Genomic DNA, 15,428 nt, shown 5'->3' on the forward strand with positions numbered 1-15,428 from the left:
TACCTTAAATGTTGGGGTCCACTCTCTTCTGGCTTGTAGAGTTTTTGCTGATAAATCTGAAAATAGCCCAATTGGCCTTCCTTTTAATGTTATATTCTTCTCCTTAGCTTCCTTGAGGATTTTTTCTTTGTCATGATTTGTTATAATTTTTTACAATGTGCTTTGGAGTAGGTCTGCTTGGGTTGAGGTAACTCAGTGTTCTGTTCACTTCTTGGATTCAATGCTCTCTTTCCACAGGCTTGGAAAGTTCTCATTATTTGTTTCAATATGTTCTCCTTCCCCTTTACCTCTTTTCTTTTTCTAATATACTCATTATTCTTATATTGCTCTTTCTGATGGAGTCAGATAATTTTTGTAGGGCTTTCTCATTTTTTTTTAAATTTGTGAGTCTCTCTCTTTTTTTCTCTGTGGTATCTTTCATTGCTTGTCTTCAATGTTACTATTTCTCTCCTCTATGTGGCCTGTTCTATTAGCTAAACTTATTACAGAGTTTTTTAGTTCATGTATTGAGTTTTTTTTTTTTATCTCAGTCTGGTTCTTTTTTATAGTTTGATTTTCTTGGCAAAGTACTTTTTTTGTTTATTAAATTGTTTTTTGAGCTCACCAAGTTGCCTTTCAGTGTTTTCTTGTATCTTGTTGAGTGTTTTTAGAACTTCATTTTTGAATTCTCTGTAATTTATATCCATGATTTCCATGTAATTGAAAGTTTTTTTTCCCCTGGAGATTTTTCATCATTTATCTGAGCTGCATTTCTGTCTTGTATATCCATATTTGATTTCTTTTTCTGTTGGCATTTGAGAGTGCTATTGCTAATAATAGTAACAAAGATAACTAAATATAATTAAAAAATTAAAATGTAAGGAATACTGTGAAAAAATAAAAATTCTATAAATAATAATAATCAGGACAAAAACTACAGATAACAAGAAGCAGAAACTGAAGAAAAATGAAAAAATAAAGTACAAAACAAGCCAAATACCACAAGAGAAGTATGAGTCTAAAATATAATAATTTGATGAAAAATGAAATTCAGATGAGAGGAGAAAAAAAAGAAGAGGAAGAAAAGGGAATCCAGTAAAAATAGAAGTAAGTGAGAAAGTGTCAGAAATGAAACTCTTGCAAGAAGCAGAATGAAAAATATATCAACTGAGGATAATTAAGTTCAAATGGAAAAAGGAAAAAAAAAGGAAAAAAGAAAAAATGAGAACAAGCAAAAAGAAATTTTATGCAGGTTTTGACAGGTAACTTATTCCTTTTTCTGTCAAGAGGCACTGTACTACAAGATTTGCCTCTGCGAGATTCTTGGGCAGAGTTCTGCTGAGGTGTTGCTGTCCTAGTGATGTAAGCAGGGCCACAACTGTGTTGGTAGAAGGGATTTGTTGTCAGGACTTTGCAATTTTAGTGCTTTAGCAATGGTCATCTTGGGTCCTCTGACACCCCTCCCCATATCCCAATAGAACAGGGGATCAAGTACCCGGTCACCCCCACTTCTCACAAGGGAGAGCAGCCTGGAGACTCAGCTGAGGGTGACCCACCACTGCCACTGTTTACACAGCAAAGGGAGAAATGCAGACCTGGGAGACTGGAGTGATACAGCCTGGTCCCTCCTCCAATTCCACAGAAAGCACAGCCCTGGGCAAGGCAGGGGCTGCATGCTGTGAGCTGGTACCCAAGCTTTGGGAGCAGTTGGGGTGCAGATCACAGATCAAGCGTGCCTCTGTGCCATGCAGTACAAACTCTGTAGGCTCATTTGGTCAGATCAAGCACGCCTCAGCCGCCCATGGGTTAATCTCCATGGGCTACTTGTGCACAGTTCTTGGAAGCACACCACAGGCTTTGTGCACACCTAGCGTCTGCAATCACAAATGGGTGCAGCAGATGCTGGAAACTGTCCTTGCTCCCAGTCTTTGTTGCTGGCCTTATTTCAGCTTCTTTCCCTCAGTCTCTCCTCTTCTCCTGGCACCAAAAGAAAGCCCTCGCTAAAAGTGCCTCCCTTCCTCAGATCAGTGAAGAAAAGGCTCTTTCCCCCAGCCTTTTTCTTCTATGAGTGAATTTTATTCTTGGCCCACTTTCTCACACAATCATATCTTTGTATATCTGGTGTGTGCATATTTCAGGTTCATCTGAGTTTTTTTCTCTGTGTATACTTGTATAATTTGTTGAAATTTTAAGGGAAAAGATTGGGAGCATAATGCACACCACCATTTCTCTGAAGTCACTCCATATATTGAGTTTTTAACCTCAATTTCTAATGAAAAAGAAAGCAATTAGCATTCTTTAACTTGGAAAACTTATTATGAAGACATTTTATAACATCTAGAAAAATGTTTCATAGACACCGAAGTCAATTATTAATGTAGACCTATTTTTGTTAAACCTGGGTAGAATAAAACATTATATTAAATATCAATAACTTAAAAAATGTCTGCTTTACTGAAACAAACAAACTTAAACTAATTAAATATTAATTTTAGCCCCATGTGAACTTGTAAAACAGTTGGGTTAGTTTTCATATTTTTGAGAATTTTAGAATAGCCAGCCAATCCTTTCAAGTTCTTGCCTTTAAATTATTTTAAGAATACCATTAAGAGGTAGAAAATTATTCACATTGACAACATACATTCAGAGATGGACAAAAGTAGGTTTACAGTTGTATCTGAAACACAGAGTTTATTTTTATATTATTATTATTGTATTATTTATTTGTATTATAACTTTAAACCTACTTTTGCCAACCCCTGTTTATAGACATATGTAGATAAAGGGATCTTTTATTTTTTATTAAAAAATGTTTTTTGTTGTTAAGGCTGGGAACAGTGAAACAAGAAAGGGCTTAGGATAGAAGAAGCAGCAGGAAAGACTATAGATGGGGCTTTTGTGGCTCTTTAGAAATGTTATAGGAAAGAAATGATCTTAGGTGAGACTTCTTTAACTCACTGAAAGGTCAGAAAAAAGAAGGCCTTGACACAGGTTCAGAGGGTAGCCCAGGGTGAGCTGCTGCTGCCCGTTGCTCCTCTGGTTGCAAGTCTGACAGAAATCCTTACAGTTTAGGGGATACATGCCTGAGAATGAAAGAATATGTGAGTATTCCCCCCAGAAGGAGAGGCAGCCAGAGACCTTTTAGCCATGAAAAAAATTCATTAGTTTATGAAAGAACAGTTGGATCCAAATTTTGTTTTTCAGGCAATTACAATTTATATCTGTCCGCAGCAAGTCAAGTTCCAAATGTTCTTTTAAATAAGGATGGCCATTTTAAATACCTCAAAAAAATTGAGTTGACATGTAAACAACACCATAGGTTGGTCATTTATCTAAACCCTCTATTTGAAACTTGGAAAGACCAATTAAATATGTTTTTCATTCATTCTGCCTAATTTTATAGTCACCCTTTTATAATTGCACTGGCAAAATATTTATTTAGAAGTATCAAAGGATTGTCAGATCAGCCATATTTCTGCATTAATGAGAGGCTGACTGTCATTGGGCTTGTCAGCCTTGGAGGCATAATTTCGCATGTTAATTTTATTTTTTTTAATTTGTAGAGTCAGAACAAACTTCTTGCAAAACCAGCCTTTTACATGCAAGTCTTCAGATGAACCAAATGTAGTGAATATCCCCAAAGGACCTCTGCACACCCTAGTGGAAATTTTTTCTCAGGCAACCCCACAAAAAACTCTTAGTCACCTAAGAATACCTAAACAAAGCCAATGAAAACCATCCAAATGCCATGTCACTGGAGCTGCAACACTTTTTAAGGAACTGGCTACCCTCTCAGGATGAACCTATACTAAGACACCCTGCCTTCACAAAGAACTGTCCCTGAGCTTCCATTGGTTTCTCCAGGATTGGATACTGTTGGGAAAACAGCTGTGTTAGGGTTGTTCACTTGCACTTTGCATAATTAGTGCATGAGCATGTGGCAGAGGCACGTGTGCATAGCCTATGTAAGGCTATGGGTGCTTTGACTCAGGGTGAATAGTAGATCACTTATCTGCCACAATGAGGGGTCATTTTTCTGTCTGTGCACCTGTTGCTATGAGAAGTGGTATTCCCCTGTCTGTTTGTTCATCTGATTTTGCAAAGCTCTATTAAACAGGAATGGCCCAATGCTTTCTGGCTCCACAGTTCCTCTACTGTCTTTCCAAATTCAATGTGAACCTGCCTGGTTTCGGCCACCAGCATTACATCTGGTGTAGTCAGAAGGATTTGGATCAGGTTGGTATGAAGCCCTCATACACTAGAATGGTGGAATAGAGGAATGGCTGTTCCCTGTGGCTACACTGGTGGGGACCATGGGATGGGTGTTATTTACAGATCTGCAAGAAGAACCCAAAAGTTCTGTGTGAGAAGCTGTGTGAGGTCAAAAGCTCCAGATGAGCTGCAGACTGAGTGCCTACAGTGGCTTGAACTGCAACAGTTGCTGGTGAAGGAGACTGACCAGGTTCAAGAGCTTCAGTGTGAAATGGAGATTGAACATCAACAGTACCTGGAACTGGAACAGTTGATGGAGAAGGAATTGCAGGTGCAAGAGCTGCTGTTTGCCTTAGAAGCCAAATGCTGGCATCAACAGTTGTTAGAGAAACAGCTGCAAGTTCAAGAGCTTGAGTTTTAGCTTCTGGCTGGCAGCCACGAGAGCTGAAGTGGTCACTGAAGGAGCTTCATTCATGCCAGTGAAGTTACTCTGAGTCAGTGGTTATAGTCATTTACAACTCCTCTGAGGAGGAAGTTTGGGACAAAACTGTCAATGGCAGACTCAGAGCCCAGCCAGTGGTCACCCAGAAGGTAAAAATCCCAGCAGCAGGAAGTGCCTCAGGGTCAGGCACAACCCTTTCTTCAGGTAGTGGAGCACTCCTTGATCCAACTCTATACCCAGACAGAGTTGATGGAATTAGGGCAAAAGTCAGGCAGAAACCCACCCAATTCCTGGCAGCTTGGTTGCTGAAGTTGTGGGACATAATGGTAGATGGCATCATGCTCTCCAGAACAGAGATGAAAAATTTAGCTGCCATTACCACACATTCCTCCTTGAGGCAGCATCTTCAGAATTGCCATGACAACACAGAAAACCATACACTATTAGAATGGGTGATGGTTGCCATTTGTACAGTTTGGCAGAATGTTGGAGAATTGCTGGGAGCAGTGAGTCAGTGGCAGTCATATACTGAGCTGCAGCAGTTCTGGAAACTAGGTATGAAGCATGCTGCTTTCAACCTGAGGTGTGGACCAGATGAGAAAGTATTTATGTCAGGAATGAGAGACCTTATTCTCTGTAGCACCCCATCATCCCTTTTTGGGTCACTAGTGGCTATCTTGAGTCCCTATGTGGGGCAGCTCATCAACACAGTTACACAAACAGTGGCAGATTTGGGGGAGGTGGAGGCATCATGAAACCATAGAGTTATGCAGGTTACTGTCTATGCTACCCATCCAAGTAAAAATAGAAATAGGCCTTTGAAGGTTACCTGAACACAGATGTGGGTAGATTTGATCATAGCCAGGGCAGATAGAGAGAAATTAGATGGGACACTAATAAAATCCTTTTAGGACTTTAGTGACAGCTTGAGCCAGAACAGAAGTTCTAGCCACTGAGAAAACAGGAAAAATGGGTGGCCCCAGCAGCTGCCAAGAAAATGGCTGGCATTTGGATTGCATAGTTGCAAAATTACTTGTTGGAGAAAGCTGTGGGAGAAGAGGATCCTCAAGACCTGTTGTTCCAGTTTAAATAGGGGGAAGGCTGAGAGACTCATCTAACCAGGATGGGTGGGGGCCAGAGGCCCCATGTGAAATTGTCAATCCAGTGGTCCCCTTCTAATGTGCAGCAGATATTGGTCTTAAAAGATAATAGGTCTGCCCGTGCAACCCAGGCTTGCGGTCTGACTTGGTAGCCGGCTCCTCCCACGGGGGTGGAGCCAAAAGCCCAAAAGAGGCGGAGTTCCACTACTGAGCTGAGCTTGGGCACGCAGTCCTGCCCAGCGGTAGAGCCAAGGCTAGCAGCCATTCCTTGAGTGGGCTCCTCCTGCAAGGGCAGGGTGAAAGCCCGGAAATAGGTGGAGACCCGCAGCTGAGCAAAGGTGCTTGCCGGTGCCCTCAGGACTGAGCATAATGTCACACACGGGGGCAGGGCAAAGGCCAAGGCCACCAACGCTTGTGCACCCGAGCACGTGATCACAGCCACTCCCGTGAAGAAAAAATGTGGAGGCAGAGAAATACAACACAAATAAACCAAGAGAAATCCCAAGAAAAGGACCTAAGTGAATCAGATATAACCAAATTACCAGATGCAGAGTTTAAAATAATGATTGTTAGGATGCTCAAAGATATTAGAACAACCATGGATGGCCATCATGAAAACCTAAATAAAGAGATAACAAATATAAAAAAGGACATTGAAATAATAAAAAAGAATCAGTCAGAAATGACAAATACAATATCTGAAATAAAGAATACAATGGAAGGAATTAAAAGCAGGATGGATGAAGCAGAGAATCAAATCAGTGAGTTAGAGGACATGATAAATAAAGGCACGGAAGCAGAGCAGAAAAAAGAAAAGAGACTCAAAAAGTCTGAGGAAACTCTAAGAGAGCTCTGTGACAACATGAAGAGAAATAACATCTACATCATAGGGGTTCCTGAAGAAGAAGAGAAAGAACAAGGGATAGAGACTTTGTTCAAACATATTATAGTGGAAAACTTCCCCCAATTAAGGCAGGAAAACATTTCACATGTTCAGGAAGCACAGAGAACTCTATTAAGGAGAAACCCAAAGAAACCAACACCAAGACACATCATAATGAAAATACCAAAGCTAAATGATAAAGAGAAAATATTAAAAGCTGCTAGAGAAAAAAAGACTATCACCTATAAAGAAGCCCCCATAAGGATGACTTCTGACTTCTCAACAGAAACACTTGAGGCCAGAAGGGAATGGCAAGAAATATTCAAAGTAATGTAGAACAAGAACATACAACCAAGACTACTTTATCCAGCAAGGCTATCATTTAAAATTGAAGGAGAAATAAAAAGCTTTACAGACAAAAAAAAAACAAAAAACAAACCTCAAGGAATTCACTGCAACCAAACCAAGGCTGCAAGAAATGCTAAGGGACCTGTTGTAAACAGATCAAAGGAAAAAAAAGAATATAGCAAAAGAGAAATACAGTTTTAAAGAAAAAAATGGCAATAAACAATTACATATCCATAATAACCTTAAATGTTAATGGATTAAATGATCCGATCAAGAGACATAGGGTAGCTGTGTGGATAAGAAAACAGGACCGATACATATGCTGTCTACAAGAGACACACCTTAAATCAAAAGATGCACACACAATGAAGATAAAAGGATGGAAAAAAATATTTCACGCAAATAGAAATAAAAAAAAACGGGGATAGCAATACTTAATCAGACAAAATTGACTTTAAAACAAAGAACATAGTTAGAGATAAAGAAGGTCACTACATAATGATAAAAGGAGCAATCCAAAAGGAAGATATAACCATTATAAATATCTACACACCTAATATAGGAGCACCTAAATATATAAAGCAGACTTTGATGGACTTAAAGGGCAAGATCAACAGCAATACTATAATAGTAGGGGATTTCAATACCCCATTAACATCATTAGATAGATCCTCAAGAAAGAAAATTAACAAAGAAACAGCAGACTTAAAGGACATATTAGATAAACTCGATTTAATAGATATCTTCAGAACCTTTCACCCTAAAACAGCAGAATATACATTCTTTTCAAGCGCTCATGGTACATTCTCTATAATAGACCACATGTTAGGGCACAAAAGCCGTCTCAACAAATTTAAGAAGATTGAAATCATATCAAGCACTTTCTTTGATCATGATGGCATTAAACTAGAAATCAACCACAATAGAAAAATTAAAAAACATTCAAACACTTGGAAACTAAATAGCACGTTATTAAATAACGAATGGGTTAACATTGAGATCAAAGAAGAAATTAAAACATTCCTAGAAACAAACGATCATGAGCATACATCAACTCAAATTTATGGGACACAGCAAAAGCAGTCCTGAGAGGGAAGTTTACAGCATTACAGGCACACCTCAAGAAGCTAGAAAAAGCTCAAATAAACAACTTAACCCTGCATCTAAAAGAACTAGAAAAAGAAACAGCAAGTAAAGCCCATAGCTAGTAGAAGGAAGGAAATAATAAAGATCAGAGCAGAAATAAATGACATAGAGGCTAAAGAAACAATACAGAGGATCAATGAAACCAGGAGCTGGTTCTTTCAAAAGGTCAACAAGATCGATGAACCTTTAATGAGACTCACCAAGAAAAAAAGAGAGAGGACTCAAATAAATAAAATTAGAAACGAGAGTGGAGAAATAACAACTGACACAACAGAAATACAAAATATTGTAAGAAAATACTATGAAGAACTGTACGCCAAAAAACTAGACAACCTAGATGAAATGGACAAATTCCTTGAATCATATAATTTTCCAAAAATTAATCTGGAAGAATCAGAAATCCTAAACAGACCAATTACAACAAATGAGATTGAAACAGCTATCAAAAAGCTCCCAAAAAAGAAAAGTCCTGGGCCTGATGGCTTCACAAGTGTATTCTAACAAATATTCAAAGAAGAACTAACTCCTACCTTTCTCAAGCTATTTCAAAAAATTCAAGAGGAAGGAAGACTTCCAAACTCCTTTTATGAGGCCAGCATAATTCTGATTCCAAAACTAGGCAAAGACAACACACAAAAAAGAAAATTATAGGCCAATATCCCTGATGAACTTAGATGTAAAAATCCTCAACAAAATATTAGCAGACCGTATCCAGCAATATATAAAAAAATCATACACCATGATCAAGTGGGATTTATTCTGGGGAGGCAAGGCTGGTACAATATTCGCAGGTCAATCAATGTGATTCATCACATAAACAAAAGAAAGGAGAAAAACCACCTGATAATTTCAATAGATGCAGAAAAAGCATTTGATAAAGTCCAGCACCCATTCATGATCAAAACTCTCAGCAAAGTGGGAATACAGGGAACATACCTCAACATGATAAAGGCCATCTATGAGAAACCCACAGCCAACATCAGCTTGAATGGGTGAAAATTAAAAGCAATCCCCTTAAGATCAGGAACAAGGCAGGGGTGCCCCCTTTCACCACTCTTATTCAACATAGTCCTGGAAGTCCTAGCCACAGCAATCAGACAAGAAGAAGAAATAAAAGGCATTCAAGTTGGAAAAGAAGAAGTAAAACTATCATTATTTGCAGATGATATGATATTATATATAGAAAAACGTAAAGTTTCAATCAAAAAACTACTAGACTTGATAAATGAATTTGGCAAGGTTGCAGGATATAAAATCAATACTCAGAAATCAGAGGCATTTTTATACACTAATAATGAACTGTCAGAAAGAGAAATCAAGGACTCAATTCCCTTTACCATTGCAACCAAAAAAATAAAGTACCTAGGAATAAATCTAACCAAGGAGATTAAAGACTTGTACTCAGAAAATTATAAAACATTGATAAAAGAAATCAGGGAAGATACGAATAAGTGGAGGAATATACCTTGCTCATGGTTAGGAAGAATGAACATCATTAAAATGTCTGTATAACCCAAAGCAATTTATAAATTCAGTGCAATACCGATTAAAATACCAATGACTTACTTCAAAGATATAGAACACATATTCCAAAAATTTATATGGAACCAAAAGAGAACACGAATAGCCTCAGCAATCTTGAAAAGGAAGAATAAAGCGGGAGGTATCACACTTCCAGATTTCAAGTTATATTATAAGGCCATTGTACTCAAAACAGCATGGTACTGGCATAAGAACAGGCACATAGATCAATGGAACAGAACAGAGAACCCAGAAATAAACCCAAAACTCTATGGACAACTGATATTTGACAAAGGAGGTAAGAAAATACAATGGAGTAAAGACAGCCTCTTCAACAAATGGTGTTGGGAAAATTGGACAACTACCTGCAAAAAAATGAAACTAGACCACCAACTTACACCACTCACAAAAATAAACTCAAAATGGATAAAAGACTTAAATGTAAGCTGTGAAACCATATGCATCTTAGAAGAAAACATAGGCAGTAAGCTCTCTGACATCTCTTGCAGCAATATATTTGCTGATTTGTCTCCACAGGCAAGTGAAATAAAAGACAGGATAAACAAATGGGACTTTATCAAACTAAAAAGCTTCTGCACAGCTAAAGACAATAAGAACAGAATAAAAAGACAAACTACACAATGGGAGAATATATTTGACATTACGTCTGATAAGGGGTTAATAACCAAAATTTATAAAGAACTTGTAAAACTTAATACCAGGAAGACAAACAATCCAATCCAAAAATGGGCAAAAGAAATGAATAGACACTTCTCCAAAGAGGACACAGATGGCCAATAGGCATATGAAAAAATGTTCAACATCACTAATCATTAGTGAAATGCAAATTAAAACCACAATGAGATATCACCTCACACTAGTCAGAATGGCGCTCATCAATAAAACAACACAGAATAAATGCTGGCGAGGATGTGGAGAAAAGGGAACCCTCCTGCACTGCTGGTGGGAATGCAGACTAGTGCAGCCACTGTGGAAAACAGTATGGAGATTCCTCAAGAAATTAAAAATCGAACTGCCTTTTGATCCAGCTATACCACTGTTAGGAATATAACAGTGCACTGTTATATTCCATAGCACTGTTTGAAAAGAAGAAATGCACCCCCATGTTTATGGCAGCATTGTTCACAATAGCAAAGATCTGGAAACAGCCCAAGTGTCCATCAGAGGACGAGTGGATTAAAAAGCTTTGGTATATATATACTATGAAATACTACTCAGCCATAAGAAATGACATAGGATCTTTTACAACAACTTGGATCGGCCTTGATAACATTATACTGAGCGAAAGAAGTAAATCAGAAAAAACTAAGATGTATATGATTCCATACATAGTGGGACATAAAGATGAGACTCAGAGACATGGACAACAGTGTTGGGGTTACAGGGTGGGGGGAGGAGAAGGAGAGTGTTGGGGTTGGGGAGGGGCACAAAGATCATGGCTTTTCAGCATTTGCCATATTCCCCCCTTAATCTATAGACAGACAGCAAATATTTACTTATGGTGTTTCCACTATAAAGACTGCTGTCTTAGGGACAAATGCTGATGAACCATTTCAGCAGTTCCTCCTTCTTCAAAGACTTATATGTCAACATAGAGCTCCATGTTTCATAGGACATACTCAAGCTCACTCCATGCTCACTGGAGCTTTAGCACAAGGGAATGCCCTTTTTTTTTCTCTTTTTTTTTTGTTGTATTTTTTCTTTTATTTATTTATTTTTTGTATTTTTCTGAAGATGGAAATGGGGAGGCAGTCAGACACACTCCTGCACGTGCCTGACCGGGAAACACCTGGCATGCCTACTGGGGGGGGGGAATGCTCTGCCCATCTGGAGTCTTGCTCTGTTGCAACCAGAGCCATTCTAGCGCCTGAGGCAGAGGCCATGGGGCCATCCTTAGTGCTCGGGGTGGCTTTGCTCTGGTGGAGCCTTGGCTGCAGGAGGGGAAGAGAGAGACAGAGAGGAAGGAGAGGGGGAGGGGTGGAGAAGTAGATGGGCTCTTCTTCTGTGTGCTCTGACTGGGAATCAAACCCGGGAATCCTGCACACCAGGCCAATGCTCTACCACTGAGCCAACGGGCCAGGGCCTAGGAATGCCCTTGTTGATCAAGCTACCCAAAAGAAAATTATATGGAGCAACCATGACAGACCAAGCAAGTCAGTCTCATACTATTCATCACCAGAACGCTGCAGCCCGGTGTAAACAGTTTCAACTTTCTCAGGAAGCAGCATGGCAGATTGGGAAATCCTGTCCAAGGGGTCTTATACTGTCCCTTCATTTGGAGTTAACCCTCAAGGACCCCTTCCAGGACAACTTTGGCAGATGGATGTTACTCATATACCTTCATTTGGCAAACAGTCGTATGTCCACATTACAGTGGATACATATTCCGGATCTATAGTAACCTCTGTCAGAACAGGAGAGGCTGCTAAGCATGTTATAGCTCATTGCCTGTATGCATTGTTCTAGTATTGGATTTCCTAAACTGGCTAAACTGAAAATGCTCCTGCATATGGAGCAAAAGCATTTACTGTATTTTGTCATGCTTATAATCTTTAAAGTTAAGGTATTATTAAAGTGTACTCAGCAAACATTTTAAGGTCAATTAAAAAAATTTAAAAGGGGGTAGTCATATCTTGGAACTCCTACGTGTCTACCCTATCATGCTACTTACTTAAAAAAAAAATAAAAAATTTACATTTCTTTTGAATGCTGATGAACAGGAGACACCAAATCTTTTTCGCCTGCAAACTACTACCTTCTTTATTACAATAGATCCAGCTAATAACACTGTTTTGTCTTTTTCCAAATAGCTCCAGATATATGGAAAATATTTATATAGGCAGATGGGGATCCTCAAACCCCTCAGCGAGATCTTCTGAGCATGGCTTTTAAGATACCAAGAGGCAGAAAAAGCCCAATAGAGATCAGGGGAACTACCAGCTTTTAGGATATGCCCTTAAAGGCTCCAAACCCCAAAGGGGTCTCATAGGATGCCATCTGGGTCCTGCTTCAATAGTGGAAAGGAAGGTCATTGAGCTAAAGCCTGCCTGGCTTACATGCCTCTGCTGTGAGGAAACAGGGACACTGGAAGGTAGGCTTCCCCCTCGCTCCTCTAAGGTAGTGTTCAGTCTCTTCCAGCCCTGCTCCAGCCACCTATGACCTAACCTTGCCCAGAATGATGGGGTTAGCCACTGAAGGCTGAAGGTGCCCAGGGCCGTCAGCCCCATCTACGACACTGTGGACGAGCCTAGGGTATTTGTTCCAAGAAGCAGGTAAACTGATCTCATTTGCACAAGGGCCACTTAACTATGTTTGCCTGAATAGTCAGGTTTTTTATTCTTCCCTCAAAGATCTCTGTTGTGGGTGTTGATAGTCCTATTTTCTGCTGCTTTGCTTAATATATAGTGTTTCCTTTATCCCTCCTACCTCAATGCCCCACTCATATTTCAGGCTGGGACCTACTCCTAATTTAGAGCTCTCTTTTCCCCTTCTGCCAACTTCTATTATGAGTCTACCTTTGCCACCCAGCTTAGTGTATCCCAAGGTTCTCTTTACCACGCCACAGTTGCAGAGCTCCAGGGAAAAACAACCTGGTCTCATCTCTCCAGGCAGAGGAGAACAGAAGCTCCATATCCACACATGCTGCAAATGGCTTTTTCAGTCTACCTGAATCAATACCAGCTAGAAGCAGCTGTCATTGGGATGTGGACATGAGCTGCAAAGCATAGAATGGTGACAACAATTCCAGTGCCATGAGGACTTTTCCCGAATGTGAACTTTTCCCGGACTTCTGCTCCCTGTGACAGCTCCTAACAGACTGAACTGTGGTTGGGTTGCATTTTTCAGGAATTTGGCATGGTGTTGGGGCCAACTTGGACTTGGTGAACATGTTAAGGACACTATTCTTTTATGGATTCTTGCTGTATTGGCCAAGAGTTTGCTTAAAGGCTTTTAATCAATGTAAAAAAAAAAAATAGAAGACTGGATAAAGAAGATGGGGCACACGTACACCATGGTATACTATTCAGCTAGAAGAAATGATGACATCGGATCACTTACAGCAGAATGGTGGAATCTTGATAACATTATGCGGAGTGAAATAAATGAATCAGAAAAAAACAGAAACTGCAGGATTCCATACATTGGTGGGACATAAAAATGAGACTAAGAGACATGGACAGGCATGGGGTGGTTACAGGGGGTGGGGGGAGGGGAGGAGGGAGAAAGGGAGGGGTACAAAAAAAACTGGTAGAGGGTGACAGAGGATGATCTCTCTTTGGGTGATGGGTATGCAACAGAACTAAATGACAAGATAACCTGAAAATGTTTTCTTTGAGTATATGTACCCTGATTTATTGATGTCACCCCGTTAAAATAAAAATTTATTTATATAAAAAAAATTAATAAAAGACAAAAAAAGTGAGATAATAGTTGCTTTTTTTGTTTTAGCACCAGCAGCTAAGAGAACTGTCAAGATGGCACAGGTCTTGAATGTTTTTGACCACACCAGGCCTTGTGAGCTTGCTGAGGGGTTTGTAGCAATGGACAGAGTGCTTATGGAAAGATGCTGAGTTCTGTTATCAAAGAGTTGTATGGCTAGTTGCGTGTAATGGAAATTCACCTTGGGTGATTTGCACAGACAGCTGGCTATCTATTGTGGACTGATCACTGAGTGGTGTAATGAACTCTTGGACTCTGACCAGAAGAAGGGCACTTGCTTTCTTGTTAGATGGACATGTTGCTTTTGGACAGTACTGTTAAAAACCTTAGTGGGGGTGCCATGATGCTTGTGGAGGCCCTCCTGCACCAGGAAGCTGCTCCCATCCAGTTGCAGAGATGCACCAAGGACACTTTCTTCAATGAACAGTGCCCTGGACTTTATAGGCCCCCTACCTATAATGGGTGACCTTGTTAGCAACATGGGGTAAGGGGATAGAGGTGGGCCTCCCTCCAGTGAACTCTCTGGGCAGAGTGCTCTGGGAGACATTGTAACAGCACCTTTGTAATTATTGTAATTATTATATAACTTGTGATGTTGCTATAGTCTGTTTATGTAATGTACCTCACTCTTTGCATAGGAACCATCATGGAAGATACTTGTTGCATAGATTGTGAGGTGAGCAACCCTAAAGGGGTGGATTGTTGGGAAAAGAGCTATGTTAGGCTTGCTCACTTGTATTTTGCATGATTAGTGTATGAGCACGTGGCAGAGTCATGTTGTGCATAGCCTATGCAAAGCTACAGGTTCTCTGACTCAGGGCAAATGGTGGATCACTTGCCTGCCACTGTAAAGGGCCATTTTGCTGTTCCTGTACCTGCTGCCACAAGAAGAGGTTTTCCCCTACCTGTTTGCTCATCTGCTGTTGTGAGACTCTATTAAACAAGAATGGCCCAATGCTTTCTGGCTCCACAGTTCCCCCACTGTTTTCCCGAATCCAATGTGAACCTGCCTGGCCTTGCCACTGACATTACAGTTACATTATTGCACTGGACACCTTGTGGCACTCACTTCTGCCACTCTGGACTCAGAGATCTGCAAGAACTATTATTGCCCTGTTGGCTATTTAGATTGTGGAATGTTAGTGTAAAAATTGTCTATACCTGTATAGAGTTTATTTGAATGGAACTGATAACATATGCCAGGTAAAAGGTTCTTAAATGATCCAGAGATGACAGTTTTGCAGGTTTTTTTATACATTTGGGATTAAGAAAGGAATATACGCAAGACTACATTAAGAGGAGAAAGCAGTCCTGGCCGGTTGGCTCAGCGGTAGAG

Source organism: Saccopteryx leptura, chromosome 6, assembly GCF_036850995.1.
Source record: "Saccopteryx leptura isolate mSacLep1 chromosome 6, mSacLep1_pri_phased_curated, whole genome shotgun sequence".
Classification (NCBI taxonomy): Eukaryota; Metazoa; Chordata; class Mammalia; order Chiroptera; family Emballonuridae; genus Saccopteryx; species Saccopteryx leptura.